General features: G+C 37.0%; 1 protein-coding gene and 1 pseudogene across 14 annotated transcripts in view; both read right to left on the bottom strand.

Moving 5' to 3' along the window:
* RALYL (RALY RNA binding protein like) overlaps nucleotides 1-16,692 on the bottom strand; it is an 820,624-nt gene that overhangs the window by 730,511 nt on the left and 73,421 nt on the right. The gene's annotated exons all lie outside the window — the stretch shown is intronic.
* Nucleotides 9,895-15,932, bottom strand: LOC122748662 (annotated as a pseudogene).

Here is a 16,692-nt window from a genome sequence, read left to right as displayed (position 1 = left end):
TCTAGCATCATTCAAATCTATTGGTTTACTGGACTTAAGGGTGGTCCATATTACAAGGGGCACCATAAGAGGTCAGAGTCCAGAGGACAGACTCTCTGAGAGGAAAGGCTTTCAGGTACGTGTGGTTTTATTTATTTATTTGTTTGTTTGTTTATTTTTTGCAAGGCAATGATTGTTAAGTGACTTGCCCAGGGTCACACAGCTAGTAAGTGTCAAGTGTCTGAGGCCAGATTTGAACTCAGGTCCTCCTGAATCCAGGGCCAGGGCTCTATCCATATCCTAGCTGCCTGGGAGGTGTGGTTTTAAACTCTATTGTCTCTGTTCAGAGTCCAAAGTCCAGCTTTACTGACTCTGGGCTGGCCTTAAAAGAGGTCTGGCAAGACTCCCTCGAGTAGGGGTGGAGCCCTCTGGGACCCCCATAACCCATTTTTTTCTCACAGAATAAAGGAATAATAGCTTTAACATTCAACACAGACATACCTCTTTAAATCATCTACCTCCATTCCTTCCCTCACACTAGTCCCTATGTCAGGAATGCCTTCTCCTGTTAAAATCATGGCTATTCTTTAAAACCAATTGAAATAGCATTTTCTCCATGCAGCCTTCTCTCATTCTGTCCAATTGGTAAAGATCTTTCCCTTCGGATCTCACATGCTCTACTTTCAAATATCTTATGAACTAATCCAATTATCTCACATTACAGTCATGAGGGCAAAAGCCTGGTCCTCTGTATAAATGATTTAATTCTCCAAGCACTGAGCACAGCCCTCTATACTAGGTACTTAAACAATGCTCATTGAATTGAATTCCCCAACCTTATATCCCTTTTCTGATAAACAGAGTACTCCAGAAAGAAAAATGAACCTTTTATTCCTTTTTAAGAACATTTTATTCAAGCCTTTCCAAATTCATAGCTTTAGCCTTCTTGATATTCTTGCAGGTTTGTGTTTTTCTTTTTGTAAACCCTTTCTTTTGCTATTAGTAAATGTTATTTTAAAAATTGAGATTAATATCACATTTGCCTCTTTAAATGACTTCCCTTTCTAATTCTCATTGTGATGGTACAGTTGGAATTTCACTTTTAGATCCTCCTGTTCTTCTTAGGTATTATTCTTTTTGTGAATCTCTGGATTTAGGAATGCATTTCTTTATCTCCATAAATTTTAAAGATCTGATTTCTCAAAATTTAGGAGTCATGGTCTGAAAAGTGAAAGATGTTGACTATAAAGACTAGTTATCCAGGCAATTTTCCTTATGTAATAATTTATTTTTGTCAAATAATATTAGATTATAAAATAACATACAAAGAAAAAATAATTTTTGCAATAGAATTCTTACTCTAAGAAATATATTTCTATGGCATTAAGCAGTAATCCAATGTTTTGAAAGGTCTGGTAAATATCAAATGAGGGCATTTCTTCTGTCCATATATGGCACAGGACAGTTACAACTGATTATAAGAGCCAATTCAATGAAGACAGAAGGAATTGTCTTTTTCTAAAACAGTCATGGACCATAAAACAAAGTGTGGAAGAAATTTCTGACCTGGCATTATTTGGCATATGTCAATCCCATTGTGAAGGTACTGATGAAAATATTATATTATCAAAATGTTGTTATGCTCTGAATTGTACCATTTTACAGCTGTATGTGGCATTTTGTAGTCTCATTAAATAATTAAATGGCCCTTCATTTCTTCAAGGTATCACTACTCCAAGTACCACCAATCAACTCCAACAGCCGCCTTTAATAATTGGACTTTAAGTAGGTTAAAAACAATGAATCCTGTATAAATGTTCCTCTTTAATTCTAAGATTCAATAATCTGTGACCTAATGCTCAATAAAAGTGATTCAGGCTGAAAGTGGACCCCTACAAAGTACCTGGAAAATTTTCCAATTAGCTGCTTTAGCCAGATTGGTCACACATTCTTCTTTTTTTTTCAGTATCTTCTGTACTTTGATCAGGAAAAATCATTATTTTTGTTCCTCACTTCTACTTCATGAAACTGTCCATGTGGAAATGATTCCCTTATTTATTAAAGGAAGAATGAGTAACAAAAGAAGACAACACTATAGTACTAATGCTAGAAAGGCCAATCTGTAGCTCTGCTGTGGATGTTACTATATTCACATATATGTTTATGTATGTGTATGTGTGTAAGTATATGTGTATATGTGTATGTGCACACATATACACAAATTGTCAACATAATTTACTATAGATGATCACCTGACAAGGTTTTGCCACTCTATATACTACTTTAATAAAAAATACTTGCTATTAACTCTATTTTAATATATAAAAAATTTTTGTTTAAATTTTCTAAAAAACTATCACCTTATCGAGGGATTCAGTTCTTCATTTTATTTGTACTATTTTAGTCCATCTCTCATCTCTGTGTGTCTCTCTGTTTCTGTGTCTCTGTCTCTGTCTCTCCTTTTAAAACACACACACACACACACACACACACACAAATATTTGGGCCTAAAATGACATAAACCTACACAACCATTCTTGCAAAGCTCTATCTTTTAAAAAGCATTTTTCTGTTGCTAGTAACTCCGAAATCCTGCTCAGAGCCATGAAACATTGTCTTCCATAATATTTGTGCTCAGAGCCAGATTGAAGCACCCTTCTGCCCAATATTCCTTGGGATAGATATCTTGCTTAGGTAAATCTGGGGGGGGGGGATATGAAGCTGAGGCTGAAATCCAATATTTAAAACGGTGGGACCCTGAAATAGCTGAGAAGAGTTGGCAAGGAATTTTACACATATGCCTTTTCCCTAACTGTGGGATAATTAGAAAACTGGCTAATAATGACATTGGTCTACTGAAGTCCTGGCCTTGGGCAGATCTGAATAATCTTGGTAAAGTACCTTGCTTGAAATACCATTTTTTTTTACAATATTCAAATTAGGATAGCATTAGGTATGGGACCTCTGATGTTATAGGAAACTCCCAAGTGAGTAAATTCCCTCCATCAATGCAGGTTGGCACTTTCTCTGTAGTTTAAAGTCTTATAGAGCTACTTAGAACATCGAGAGATCAGCCAGTATGTGTGAGGCAAGACTTGAAGTCCAGGCTTCCTGGCATGGAAGCCATCTCTTTATTCACTAAACCTCTTTAAATTGAGGCTATCAAAACATTCTGAATAATAGTTGAGTTTTGCAAACTTATTCACAATGTTAACCATTTTACTAAGTGTCATCCTTATATGTGTTACCTTTAAAAAGAAAAAAAAACAACTTTTGTCAAAAGTTTAACCTGCCATGAATCCTATATGGTATCCTGCTCACATTCCCAATTTCATGAAAGAAAAGAAATTCAGCAAAACATACCGGCAAGTACACTTATTTGTAAATATCCATTTTTCATAATTTTGATCCAGATTAAAAACCCATTATGAAATCACATTTAAAATAATACAGATATTTGCACTTCAAATTGAAAAATATAAGCTGCAATATATTTTGTTTGCAAACTAGTTACAGTTAAGATTTAAAAAGCAAAAAAAAAAATAGGACAATTAGAGAAAAAACTAAAAATGTGTCAATAGGTAAGGGTTTTTTTAAAAACTTTAGTTTTTGTCAAAAAAGCATCATTCTGTCTTATTCCACCTGAATTATAATGAATATGAGCATAAATTAACAAGAGAGCAATTCTTTAATTGCTTAGATGATAGATTACTTGGGAGCAAGTTCAGCTGAATGGAAGAAATCTTACAGTTGAGCACAACCACTCATAAATTACAAAGCCAAAAAGGAAGGGCAACCAGAATGCTAAGGGATCTAAAGGTTATGCCACAGAAAGTCTAGTGGAAGGAAGTGAGCAGGTTTAGTTTGAAAAACAGAAGGCTTAGCAGAGACATGAGAGTATATTCAAATCCTGGCACACAGAAGAGAAATTCAATTATAAATTGAGCACAAACGAAGAACACACCTAGGAGTCACAACTTTGAAGAAGCACACTCAGGTTTAATAGAAGGGAATTCTTCCTAACAACTGATGAAATCCAAAAAGTGAATGGGCTGCCTTAAGAGGGAAGGGGTTCCTCCTCCATACAGTTGTTCAGGCATTTGTCAGGGATAAAGGGAGGGGTTTTTGTATTCAGGTATTCAAATTGAAGGAGGCCCTTCCAATTCTATGAGTCTGTGAGTCTAGTCTCTTTGAGGGCAGGGAAAGGGAAGAATACAAGCATTTTTACAACACCTACCACATGCTGGACACTTTATAAATATTATTTCATTGAATCATCACAGCTATCTGGGGAGGTAGGTCCCATCCTTACCCCCATTTTGCAATTGAGGAAATTGAGCCAGACACAAGTAGTAAGTAGCTGAAGCTAAATGTGAACTTAGGTCTTGATTCTAAACTCAGGGTTCTATCTACTGCACCACTAACCTGATCCTCTCCCCCACCCTCAAGCAGGAAAACTAAAAGAAGTTAAACAGTTTACCCAATGTCACATAACTAGTTATCATTAAGGCTGATTCTGTAACTGGGGTATCCTCCCTCTTAATCCAGTATTCTCTCAACTCTCCTCCACTACAAATTCATTACAGAGGCCATTTCCAAGAAAATATTAATTATTGTTGGAAATAAAATGTGCTATTATAACTCAAAAGTGGAATCAACTGGACAGTCTTAAAACTTGTAAACAGTCTCCACCAATCTTTTTAGGGGGAGTGGTTAATTAAGAATAAATTATTTTACATTTTTATTTGCCAGTGATCTGTTTTTTCTTATAATAAAAGGACAGCATGGTTCACTCAGTTATAGTCAAGTAACCAAGATTTCAATCAATCCAACTTCTACAACTAGGAGCAGGTCTTCCTGTATTTAGATCAATCACTAAACACTGTGGTGTTTCAGTTCTTTCTTCTAAAGGAAGGATAATAATACATGCCCTACCTACCCCTAAACCATTGATATAAAAATAAAATAAGAGTCCACAGATGAAAACATCAGGGAAAATATGTGAACAGCTTTTCCCTATAATGTGATATTGTACATGGGAAAATCACTTTCAAGAATTACTTCCTTCAAGAATTTTTTTTTAGAAATATAGAAACCCTAAATAACTTTTCAAATAAAGAACTAAACTGAAATGTTAAAAGTTGAACAGAAGGTACTACTTTTCCAAAGCATGTCTTTCGAATGAAGACACAAAGGTCATGAGAATTGGAATTATGCCAGCTAATACCCTAAGTTCTTATTCATTACACATTATTTTGTCTTTAAATTGCCTATAACTCTGCAGTAAAAATGAATAAAAGAGGGCATGAGAGACTGTTTGAAAAATTACTTTCAAGGTCCTCCACAATCTGGCTTCAACTCTCTGTTCTAGCCTTATTCCATACTATTCTCCTTCATAGGCTTCATACTCCAATCAAAATGGAATATTCATTGTACTCAGATATTGTCCTTCCCTTTCCTCCTTTGTGGGCATACACCATTCCCCATGCTGACTAAATGGGAACTGTTGCCCTCCTTTTCATGGCACAACTCATATTCTCCAAGAAATCTGTCCTTAAGCCCTACAATTAGAAGTGATCTCGGGCAGCTAAGTGGCTCAGGGGATAAAGCATTGGCCCTGGATTCAGGAGGGCCTGAGTTCAAATTCGGCCTCAGACGCTTGACACTTACTAGATGTGTGACCCTGGGCAAGTCATTTGACCCTCATTGCCCTGCCCCCCCCCCAAAAAAAAATCCAGTGCACCACCTTGTCCTCTTTGTTTTTATTTCTTTATCAAGGTTTGGAGGTGGGGAGAGGTGGTTAAGAAGGAAATGAATGGGAGATGGAGAAAATAGGAAAATGGCATTTCACTGACTGAAGAATTGAAGACAATAAAATTTAATTTAAAGTAATTTTAATTTAATTTAAAATAAATGTATCTATGTTACAAATTGTGAAAGGAGAGAAAAGACATTAAGGTTCTGTAATGTCAGAAGTGTGAGGTACCTTGGACATTTATGTTCATGGGTACCTTACACATACTCTGTGGTTAGTCTTCATATGCATGCTGTCTATATTTGTGAGAAAGGTTACATAGATTTATGAGGGAAATGGTTTGTATCTACCATTCTTGTCATTTCATTAAATGCTATTTTGAAAAACAATTCTATCATACAATCACACACAGAGAAGAATATAGATGATAGATGATAAACTCCTTAAGGGCAGCTTTGTTTTTCATCCTTGTATTCCTGGTGTCTTGGGTGGGGGGGGGGTCAGGGAGAACCAATTGAATAAATCAATTGAATTATCCCACTCCACATAAAGTGATAAAATGTTATGCCCTGGTTTGAACCTAGTGAGAATAAATCTTGGTTGAATCAAATCAAACAAAGGCATTCCAATGTGATCAATTTAGAAGTCTATGATGAGCACTGGAGAAAATGGAAGTGATTTTGCACAGAATAATATTTAGATTCTATGAGAATACTTATGATGACACTCCAGAGATTATCTACAACAGAGGTTTCACTCAGAAATGTATGCAGGACCCTATCAAAATTTAATTGGGCAATATTTAACAAACAAATATAATGCAATAAGATCTAGATAATGTCAATATGTATTTTTTAAAGTCAATATGCAGCCCCAAAAGAATCTTATCTAGGGTGCAGTAGCCCTTGTTTCTATTTGAGTTTGAGACCACTATTCCAGAAAATTTCAAACCACATCAGACCAGATTGAGGAAGAATCTACATGTAGAGAGAACACAGATCTGTACATGAGAAAGAGAATCAATCATTAGGAGAAAAAGGAGAGCAACTGGGTTCCATCCTTAGGCTCCTCCTGCCCACCTCTGCCTTGCAGGAGAAGAACCTTTCAAATATATACCCAGGGTTGTACTGGGTCAGGAGTTGTCCAAACCTTTGTTGTTATTGTTTGTCCTTTATTTTCAGAGGACCAGTGACATCATAGATGATGTATTGTAGGGGAGTAGCTTATGGGAAGTAAGTAGGCTGAAGAACTGAGTGGTTAGGGTATTTGAGGAAAAAGCATTACACATGTTTATGTGCCCTAGTATAAGGACAGGAGCTGGGGAGAAGAGAAGTATTTTGACCTGGGTAGCAAACCCACTGAGGAAGGGAGGAGAGTGATTTTGGGGTCTGTTGACACCAGCTACCAGGATTTGATTGGGTGATAGGTTTGAATAGAATGAACCTCAGAGGAAGAGAGGATACTGAGGGACAGAAGAAGGGGGAGAACATGGAAAAAGAAATAAGGAATATTCCAAAAACCCCTGCCTTCACCAGTGAGCTGAGGAGAATGAGTGAAGGTGCAGGTAATACTAGAAAGGGTAGCTAAAGACTATGGCATCATGGGGGAGCAAGGTTTCAGTAACAACTAGTAGATGGAAGGAGTCAGAGAGACAGGATGAAAGGAAGCATGTTGGCTATGGAACTCAGGAATTCCAGAGGATATAGTGTAAGGCCCGGCTGAAAGGGTAGAGAGGGATGGGAATTAAGGGAATTAAGAATTAGCTGGTAGGGAGTATGAAATGGGGTTTGGATGATGGTCTACAAGAGTTCAGAGTCACTGGGAGATGAAGGCAATAATCAGGTGTGAGAATGTTCATCATTGAGTGATGGCGGCACCCTTTTACTCTCAAAAGACAGATGCAGCAGTTGAGAGGCCTGAAGCCAAAGGGAGAATTGCTTTTCTTTGCACCTGTGTTTCTTCACACCCCAGCTGTTGAGTTTGGGATGGAATTAGGAGGTGGAAGATGGTTTGTGCCAGGGCAGATGAAAAGGGCTGTTTTGGGGCAGATGGAAGATGCTCCATCCTTAGCATCTTTTCCTCAGGGAACAAGCTACACCCAGCAGGAGATGGAAGGTACTAGATAAGGGTCAGATAAAGAAACAAATTTACATCAAAAAAGTCACCATTGTCAACCTTCTAGGGACAGAAATAAATTTATTCAATCTAAAAAATTTTATAAGGTATCTACTATGTGGAGCTAATTCCATCAGGCACTAGACAAGATAACAAAGTTATACAAAGTCCTGCCTGCCCTCATGGAACTTCTAATCAGATAAAAATTCCCAAGCTTTCAACATTCAGGAGAGTTATTTATTCCCTTGCCTTCTTAAAAAGAATTAGAAATTGTATAAAAGAAATAAATGGTGGGGTGAAAATCATTCATATACTATGGTTCAAATACTTATAAGTATTATTTTATAAGTAGTAGATAAAGAATTGACCTTGGAGCTGGATTTCACTTGCCTCTGGAACAAACTGTGTCACCCTGATCCAGTCATATAACTGCTCTTTGCAACTCTCTAAATCATAAAGAATGTACTGTCTGGGGCAGCTAGGTGGCACAGTGGATAGAGCACCGGCCCTGGAGTCAGAAGGACCTGAGTTCAAATCCAACCTCAGACACTTGACACTTACTAGCTGTGTGACCTTGGGCAAGTCACTTAACCCCAATTGCCTCATTAAAAAAAAAAGAATGTACTGTCTTATAAATGAAGAAAGAATGTCCTCATCCAGGAGTTCCCAATGCTCATGAAGTAACAGAGCCTTGTACTATTCCCTAAACAAGGGGTAGTTGGAGGAGGGGTGGCAAGAAGTCAGGTACTTCATGATGACCAATTAGAAATCTGTAGTTACCAAAAAGTTCTTTTGAATTTTAAAAACTTACACCTGATAGGCTTGTGTGCCCCTTAGCTATGTTATCGAGATAGAGATAGAGACAACAGAGATAGAGATAGGGAGAAAGAGAGAGATACAAACACACACATACATATATATGCACATTTATACACACACACACATACATATATATGCACATTTATACACACACACACACACACACACACATATATATGCTTAAAAGAGTAATAGTAGGAAAAGTTTTGTATAAACATATCACAGAAGGATAAAGATCTAGTGGCCATGCACTAAATGAAAACACTGTAATAGCCATTTGGTCCAATGGCCACATCCTTGAATGTGAAAGTATTAGTTTTTAAGTTGCCAGGTCAGTGGTAGAGAAGAATAATAGAGAAGAGCAATCCCGTATAAAATCCTTCATCTCTGTCAATTGCTGGAGAGGTTTTAAAGATAATGGTGCCTTTTATATGTGAGAGATAGTACCATATCCCAGTTGATGAGCAGCAGGCAGTATGGGATTAATACAAACAGCCCTGGATGAAACTGGGACTAGGCAGATAATGCTGAAAGAAACTAGTGCTCAGTCATCAATGAGAGGTCAAGATCAAGTGGAGGAAATAAAAAGGAGAGAAAAGGATATGTTGAATCCAAAGGAACAGAGGAACAAAAATCAGTCTCAAGCAGAAATGAAAGGGATTGACAAGAAGACAAGGACACTGATATGGAAGAGCCTGGAGACAAGATCTCCGAAGTCCTAAGTACATGAAACTCCATCACAATAGAGGAAAATTTTCTGAGAGTGCACTAGGGCATGAAGATTATGCCAACCTTTACTACTCTTAATAGGAGATTATAGGGAGAAAAATGATGACCTGACAAGGATGGCCTAATATAAATAAGTTTTGGGAGAAACTACTTCAGGATGTGAAGGTGATAACTTGAATAGAAACAGCTTGGGGCATTCTAATAAATATACTTAGCAAAAACCTATGGTCAATGTTAAAAAAAAAAACTTATTTATTTGTTTCTGATAGCTTTAAATTTTGCTTAAACAACTGAATAAAAAAGAACGTAAACTTAAATAAAAGCTTGGTTCAGTTGTGTATTGGAAATTACAGTACAAGAAAAACTGTAAACGCAGTTTAAAACATCTTTTAACCACAAGTAAAATAGTCATTTTAAAGAAAGTTTTAAAGTCTTTTAAACTATTTTGACAAGGAAAATAAAAGTATAAAAGACTACACACTTAGCACTACACTGACCTATATCCTACAAGCACAACAAAGGGTATTGAATGTAAGAAGATATGACATAAAATGAAATATAAATGTCTTTATTTTAGACATGTGATACTTAAAGCGCTATGAGACTCTCTGGATTATATAAATAATTTGCATTGTATATCTGTTCTTATTAACTTCTGTTAAGTTTATATAAACTGAAATGTAAAGCATGTTTAAAAAGTAATTCATAGCTCCTGTACTGCTCTTGAATACTATGATTTCCTGGAAATTATGAATGCTAAAAGGTTATATATTCAAATAATTAGAGAATATAAACATATTAACTGATCCTCTGGATAGTGAATGGAGAAAAATATTTCATCTTTCACAATATCATCTAAAACCAGAATAAATATTTTTTCTAATTGTGAATACATATGTATCTTTAAAAATGTTTAATTGAGGGGCAGCTAGGTGGCATAGTGGATAAAGCACCAGCCCTGGATTCAGGAAGACCTGAGTTCAAATCCAGTTTTAAGACACTTGACACTAGGTGTGTGACCCTGGGCAAGTCACTTAAGCCTTCTTGCCCCGTTAAAAAAAAAATGTTAAAGTTTAATTGAAGAAGCTTTTAAATATTTTTCTGATTTATTTTTTGTGTATCTTTCACGTAATGGAAGAGCACAAGCTTTGGAGTTTGGAAGGGAATAAGTGTTTATATAGTGCCCTCTATTGTCAGGGGCAGAGTCAGGAAGTTCAAAGCTGTCCTCAGACACTTACTTAGCCATGTGATCCTGGGTAAGTCACTTAAATGTATTTTACTCACCTCCTCATCTATAAAATGAGCCAGAGAAACAGATGACAAACCACACCAATATATTTGCCAAGAAAATTGCAAATGGGGTCATGAAGAATCAAATAAGACTGAACAATGACAACTATTGTCAGGCACTGTGTTGTGCTGTGTAAATTTTTTCTCATTTTTATTCTCAAAACAACTCTTAGAGGTAGGTGTTGTTATTATCTTCATTTTGTGGTTGAGAATACTGAGGGAGATGTTGTTTGTTGTTGTTATTGTTTGTCCTTTGTTTTCAAAGAGGACAATGACATCATGGGGTGATGCCCTGACTCGGCGAGGCAGAGTTGCATAAAGTCATCAGCCTTACTCTGTCTTCCAGAGTCATTGAAGTCCAGTGGTAAGACAAATGTCAATATGGATTGCCCCAGGCTGCCACTCTGTTCAAGAACAAATCCCAGAACACAGGGATTAAAAGCAGCATGGTATATCAGAAAAGGCATTGGAGTTTCCTTGAGTATCTTTCCATTTTTTGTAGATGTATTCCTCCATGCTATCAGTGTTGTCCTATGGGTAAGAAATACTCAGAGCTGGTTCTTGTAGTCTCCATCTACCACTGAGTAATCTTCTTAAAATACAGGTCTGGGGGCAGCTAGGTGGTGCAGTGGATAGAGCAACGGCCCTGAATTCAAGAGGACCTGAGTTCAAATCCGGACTCAGACCCTTGACACTTACTAACTATGTGACCCTGGCAAGTCACTTAACCCCAATTGCCTCGCCAAAAAAAAAAAAAATACAGGTCTGATCATGTCCTTCCTTCTGCTCAACAATCAATCCAGGATCAAATATAAAATTTTGTTTGGCTTCCATCACCTGACCCATTCCTACAATTCTTCTGTTCTTACACTTAACTCCATACCCCATATTATATGATCCAGCAACCCTGGCTGCTTTTCTGTTTCTCAAAATTATCTTCCATCTCAATCTGTGCCTTTCCACCATACCAGAAATGTTCTTTCCCTAGCCCATTTTTGTCTCTCCCTCCAGAATTTCCTGGTTTGCTTCAAGACTCAACTCAATCCTACATTCTACAAGAACACTTCCCCAGTTCTCTCTCTCTCCCTGCTACTGAATTGAAGATTACCACCAAAGACCCTGCATGTATCTTGTTATTTCCACAATTGTACAGATGGTCTCTTTTCCATTAGAATGTAAATTCCCAGAGGGCAAGGATTATCCTTGCCTTACTTCATATCCCCAACAGTGCCTGGCATATATTAAGTGCTTAATAAATATAAGAAGACTTGGTTTCTACTGAGCTGTATGAGCTCTGGGGCAAGAAAGTATTTGACTACAATAAATCTATACCACAAAGACAACATCTTGGACAGCATCTTCTGAGCCACTTTCTCTTCTGGTTGTGCAGGTATCAATAATTCCAACAGGCTCACCCTTACTAGACTACCATTCTTGGCAAAGTAGAAGCAATTAATTTATTTAAAATGAAGTCAAGGGGCAGCTAGATAAGATAAAGCACCAGCCCTGGATTTAGGAGGACCTGAGTTCAAATCCAGCCTCAAACACTTGACACTGACTAGCTGTATGACCCTGGGCAAGTCACTTAACCCCTCACTGCCTGTACAAAAAGTAAAATAAAATAAAATAAAATGAAGTCAAGATTGTTGATTTACTGCCTTATAATGTCTTCATGAAGCTGAATATTCTGTAGTTCAACTACACAGTAGGACATTTTCAAATTAATTGTAATAAATGAGGAAAAGTTTTGTGAGAAACCTTTTTCATGCATCATACTAATCACTAGAGAGTCAGTAGAGAAATCCTGTTAGTTCCCAGAAGACTATGTTTGAATAACTACTGCAGATCTTCCAGGTTGGATAAAGTAAGAAAAAAAAAGTGACCTACCGTCTCATCTGCTAAAACACAAACTATCCCCCTTTAGAGGCTTTACCTCTTTTGGAATTATTGTTTCTCATGATCCTCTTGCTTAAATATGTCAGGATGGTTTACATGTGTTTTACTAATTCAGGAGAAGAGAGCTCTGGATGCTCCTTTTATCCCAATCCTCACTCTTTGACCATTAAATCAATTTTTAAATGCCAAAAAATATTGCTTTATTGCATTTAGTATTCTGGTTTAAGTTATTTGGGGGGTATCAGGTTTTTATCTTTGTATCCCTGGTGCCCATCAAAATACCTTGTACATAGTAGTGTGAGATTAAAATTGGATATTAGATCATAAATCTCCCCTACTTAACTTTTCCCTTAATTTATCTCCCAGACTAGTAAATGGAAGAAGCTTCTGGTTTTCTAGATAGAGCCTTTATTGTATATAAGGTGTTGTTGATTAGAAGGATAGGAAAATAGAAATACAATACAAATCGTCTTAAATCTAGGCTTAGTCTATATTCCTTATAAAAACTCACCAAACCGAAAAGGCCACCTTTGGAGAGAGAGAGAGACCGTCATGCCGCGCCATCAGGAGTCCCGCCAAGCAGGCAAAAAGGCTTACTTCCGTTCTCTCCACCCCGGAAGTCAAGAGCCCGGCAGGCAGTCTGACATGCGCAGCAGGCGGACTGTTCATCTCCTCCCCAAAAGGGTGGTCCTTGAAAAACTGGCGTCTTTCAGTTATCCTAACCGACTGTTAAAAACTTTCATATTTTACCACAGTAGGTTCCTAACCAATGCTTGTTGGATCCAACTGAATATATTGACAAGCCAAAGAGTATGTTAACCTATTTTTTAATATCCATTACCACCCAAAGCATATTTTAGAACTCAATAAATAATAAAAAACAATGCAAAGTCACATAAAATAATTCATTGTCCTCAATATCCATGAAGAGGACAAATATAATGATATTTTTAAAATCATAACTACATTAAATTTATACAATAACTAATAAATCTATTAAGGTCACAGTAAACTAATAGAAATTCAAAATCCTTCACATGTACTAAAGCTCTGGCACCCTCTAAAAAAAGCAATTGGAGAAAGTGAATCTCATTTTCCTTAGAATATTAGCTAGACATGTGGAAGGGGACAGCAAATTTAGTGTATGCACTACTGTATTAATTCTAGAAGACTGCAGAGGAAAATATTCAACAAGAAAATTAGGACAGTACCAGGCAGAAAAGATTTGAAATACAGGAACTAATGGCATTTAAAGGATCCCTCATCTCAAAGTAGTCCAATTGTCAGACCCCATTACGCTAACAAACATTTGCAAGGAAAAGAAAACCTTTTTAGCAATGCTGAATTCACTTTTCCTTTACACTACCACATCATGCAGTTACCTAGAATTCTATTATAGGAGAATGAAACTTAACATACAGCCATGTTTTAAGCATGGCAACAGTGGTGAAGAAGTACATCTGGGTAGTTCCTGGGGGGTGCGGCTCTTACCACACCTCAGGCTCCAATTACACTTTTTAAAGAAAGTGTAAAGGGTAAATGAGAAAATGATTAACCGAACAGGTGAACTTCTGCCTAAAATGGACATAATATTCAGGAAAATGTTAGTCTGTAGAAAGGAGTTGGATGAAGGCTAAAAGGACAGTAGATAGAGGAAGTTAAAAGAAGAATTTTCTTTTTTCTGCTATAACAACGTGACTGGATGGGCATGAACGATTCAAATCTACAAAAATAAGACATTTAGTATCAGAGAATTTGCACTGTGACATGAAGAGCAGTCTGTGTACTCTTAGAGACAGAAGACAAGATAAATCACATCTCTGACACATACTGGCTGTGTGACTGTGCACAATACTAAGGACCACAGGATTATTGACCTATAGTTGAATCTTGTTCAACAACCTTGTTATTCTACAGATGGGAAAACAGGTCCAGGAAGATAATGTGACTTGTCCAGGGTAACATAGGTAGTAAGCATCAGAGTTGTTGTTGACTCATTGTTGCCATGTCTGACTCTTTATAACCCCATTTAGAGTCATCTTGGCAAAGATACTAGAGTGGTTGCAGCTTTTATCTCCAGCTCATTTTACATGTGATGAAAATGAGGCAGAGTTAAATGACCTGCCCAGAGTCACACAGCTAGTAAGTGTCTAAGGCCAAATTTGAACTCAGGAAGATGAGTGTTCCTAACTTCAGGCCCAGCACTCTATCTACTGTGCCACCTAGCTTCAGAGGCAGGATTTTAATCCAAGACTTCTGACTCTTGAGGCAGTATTCTTTTTCCCATTAAAAAAAAAAGGTTTCTCAGAAAATGTTCAAACTAATATATAAGGAATCACACACACATACACACACACACACACACACACACACACACACACACACAGAGTTTCCACAGTGAATCAATATTTTGTTCAATAGCGGACAGTGTAGCAACTCAAAATTTCTGGATAAAAAAAAAAATTAAAAGTAGTTTTTTACAAACATTATAAAAAGCAGTAACTCTGTTTCTAGTGTTACTTGTTCCTTGGAATCTTAGGCCTCTTTACCCGAAAAAAAGGATTTAATCTTTGGGATCCTCCATTTCATACAGGTATTTCTTGGCCCCATTTTAGAGATATGATTCTGATTCCCCCATATCTAAGGCAAAGAGGGTTAATTACTTGTTCTAGGTCATAGAACTTGTGTCAGAGGCAAGATTTGAACTGCAGAAGAAGAGTCTTCCTGACTCCAGGCCCAGCACTCTATCCACTGTACCACTTAGCTGCCATATGCAAAAGAACAAATAGTTCATTCATCAGCTGCTCATTCATTTTTACTAGTTGCTCTTTGATGCAGTGCAGTTCCGAAATTAATCAGCCCACCTCCTCCTTGCTATTCAGTCTTCTCGCCTGTGCCAATCAAAAACTGGCAGTCATGCATAGAGATTACCAATGCCCTCACAGGGACGTTGTTCACTCTCAGGTAGTCAACAATATTACAGATGAAGTTGATGTAGCAGACAGACTGACAGTCTTGGAGCTTCTCAAGTGCTTGGCACTCAAGCTATAGCTGACTAAAGAAATCACAATCACACTGGAATACACTCTGGACAAGCTTCCTTCTTCTCTGCCTGAATGATGGTATGGTATATGCATCCAGCTTCCTGGCTGAACATGCAATCTTTTAGCCATTGGTCCACAACCACAATGGCCACTTTCTCCAAATCTATACCAGCAAGTTCTTTGGGTACAATCTTCAACTGTCTCTAGATCTCAACATCAAAAGACTGGATTTTATAATCCTTTCTTCTGAGCCTATACCAACATAGGAGTTGAAGGACAGAGAAAGTAGCAGTATTGTTGTGCATCAAGATTCCTCCATCTCTGTCAAGGAGATGAACTCACAATTGCTCATTCCACAATGCCATGACCTTTCAGGACCTGTTTTTCTTTTTCCTTTTTTTTTTTGCTCTGTGTATTAAGTTGAACTAAATGATATCTATGGATCTTTTCAGCTCTTAAATAAGGATATATAACTCTGAGAACATATAGGATATATACCTGAGCTTTCTATATTGAGAAAAAGACCGCCACATAACATGGTAAAAGTGGAGAAAACTTTTGATAGTGTCAATAATGATGTGTGGATGCTGAAAAATCAAGGGGTATATCCAAGATAGATAGATATAGATATATGTATGTGTGCATGTACATATGTGTAATAAATATGTACATAATGCATATTATATACACATGCATGTATACTTATACATAGATGCATATATTTATATGTATATACATGTGTATATGTAAGTCTAGATATAGATCTCTATCAATCTCTCTATATGTGTATGTGTATCTATGCACACACACATACACACACTATAGCAAGTGTTATTCTTTGGGAATGGGTAACACTCTTTAAATTGTTAGCATATTCTATGATCAGGGGTACGTACAGTTGCTGAGTAGGATTACTGCAGTCTAATCTTTAATTCTAATTACTCCCATTAGCTTTCTAAGTGCTTCCTACAGCTATATGCTCAGATCTGGCCAATTCTTGCCTGAGCATTCTAAGAAGAAATATCATCTCAGAATACTGGCTCCAATCAAACAAATAAAAATTTA

Source organism: Dromiciops gliroides, chromosome 1 (genome assembly GCF_019393635.1).
Source record: "Dromiciops gliroides isolate mDroGli1 chromosome 1, mDroGli1.pri, whole genome shotgun sequence".
Classification (NCBI taxonomy): Eukaryota; Metazoa; Chordata; class Mammalia; order Microbiotheria; family Microbiotheriidae; genus Dromiciops; species Dromiciops gliroides.
The sequence above is the reverse complement of the archived record's forward strand: the minus strand, read 5'-3'. Positions and strand labels throughout refer to the sequence as shown.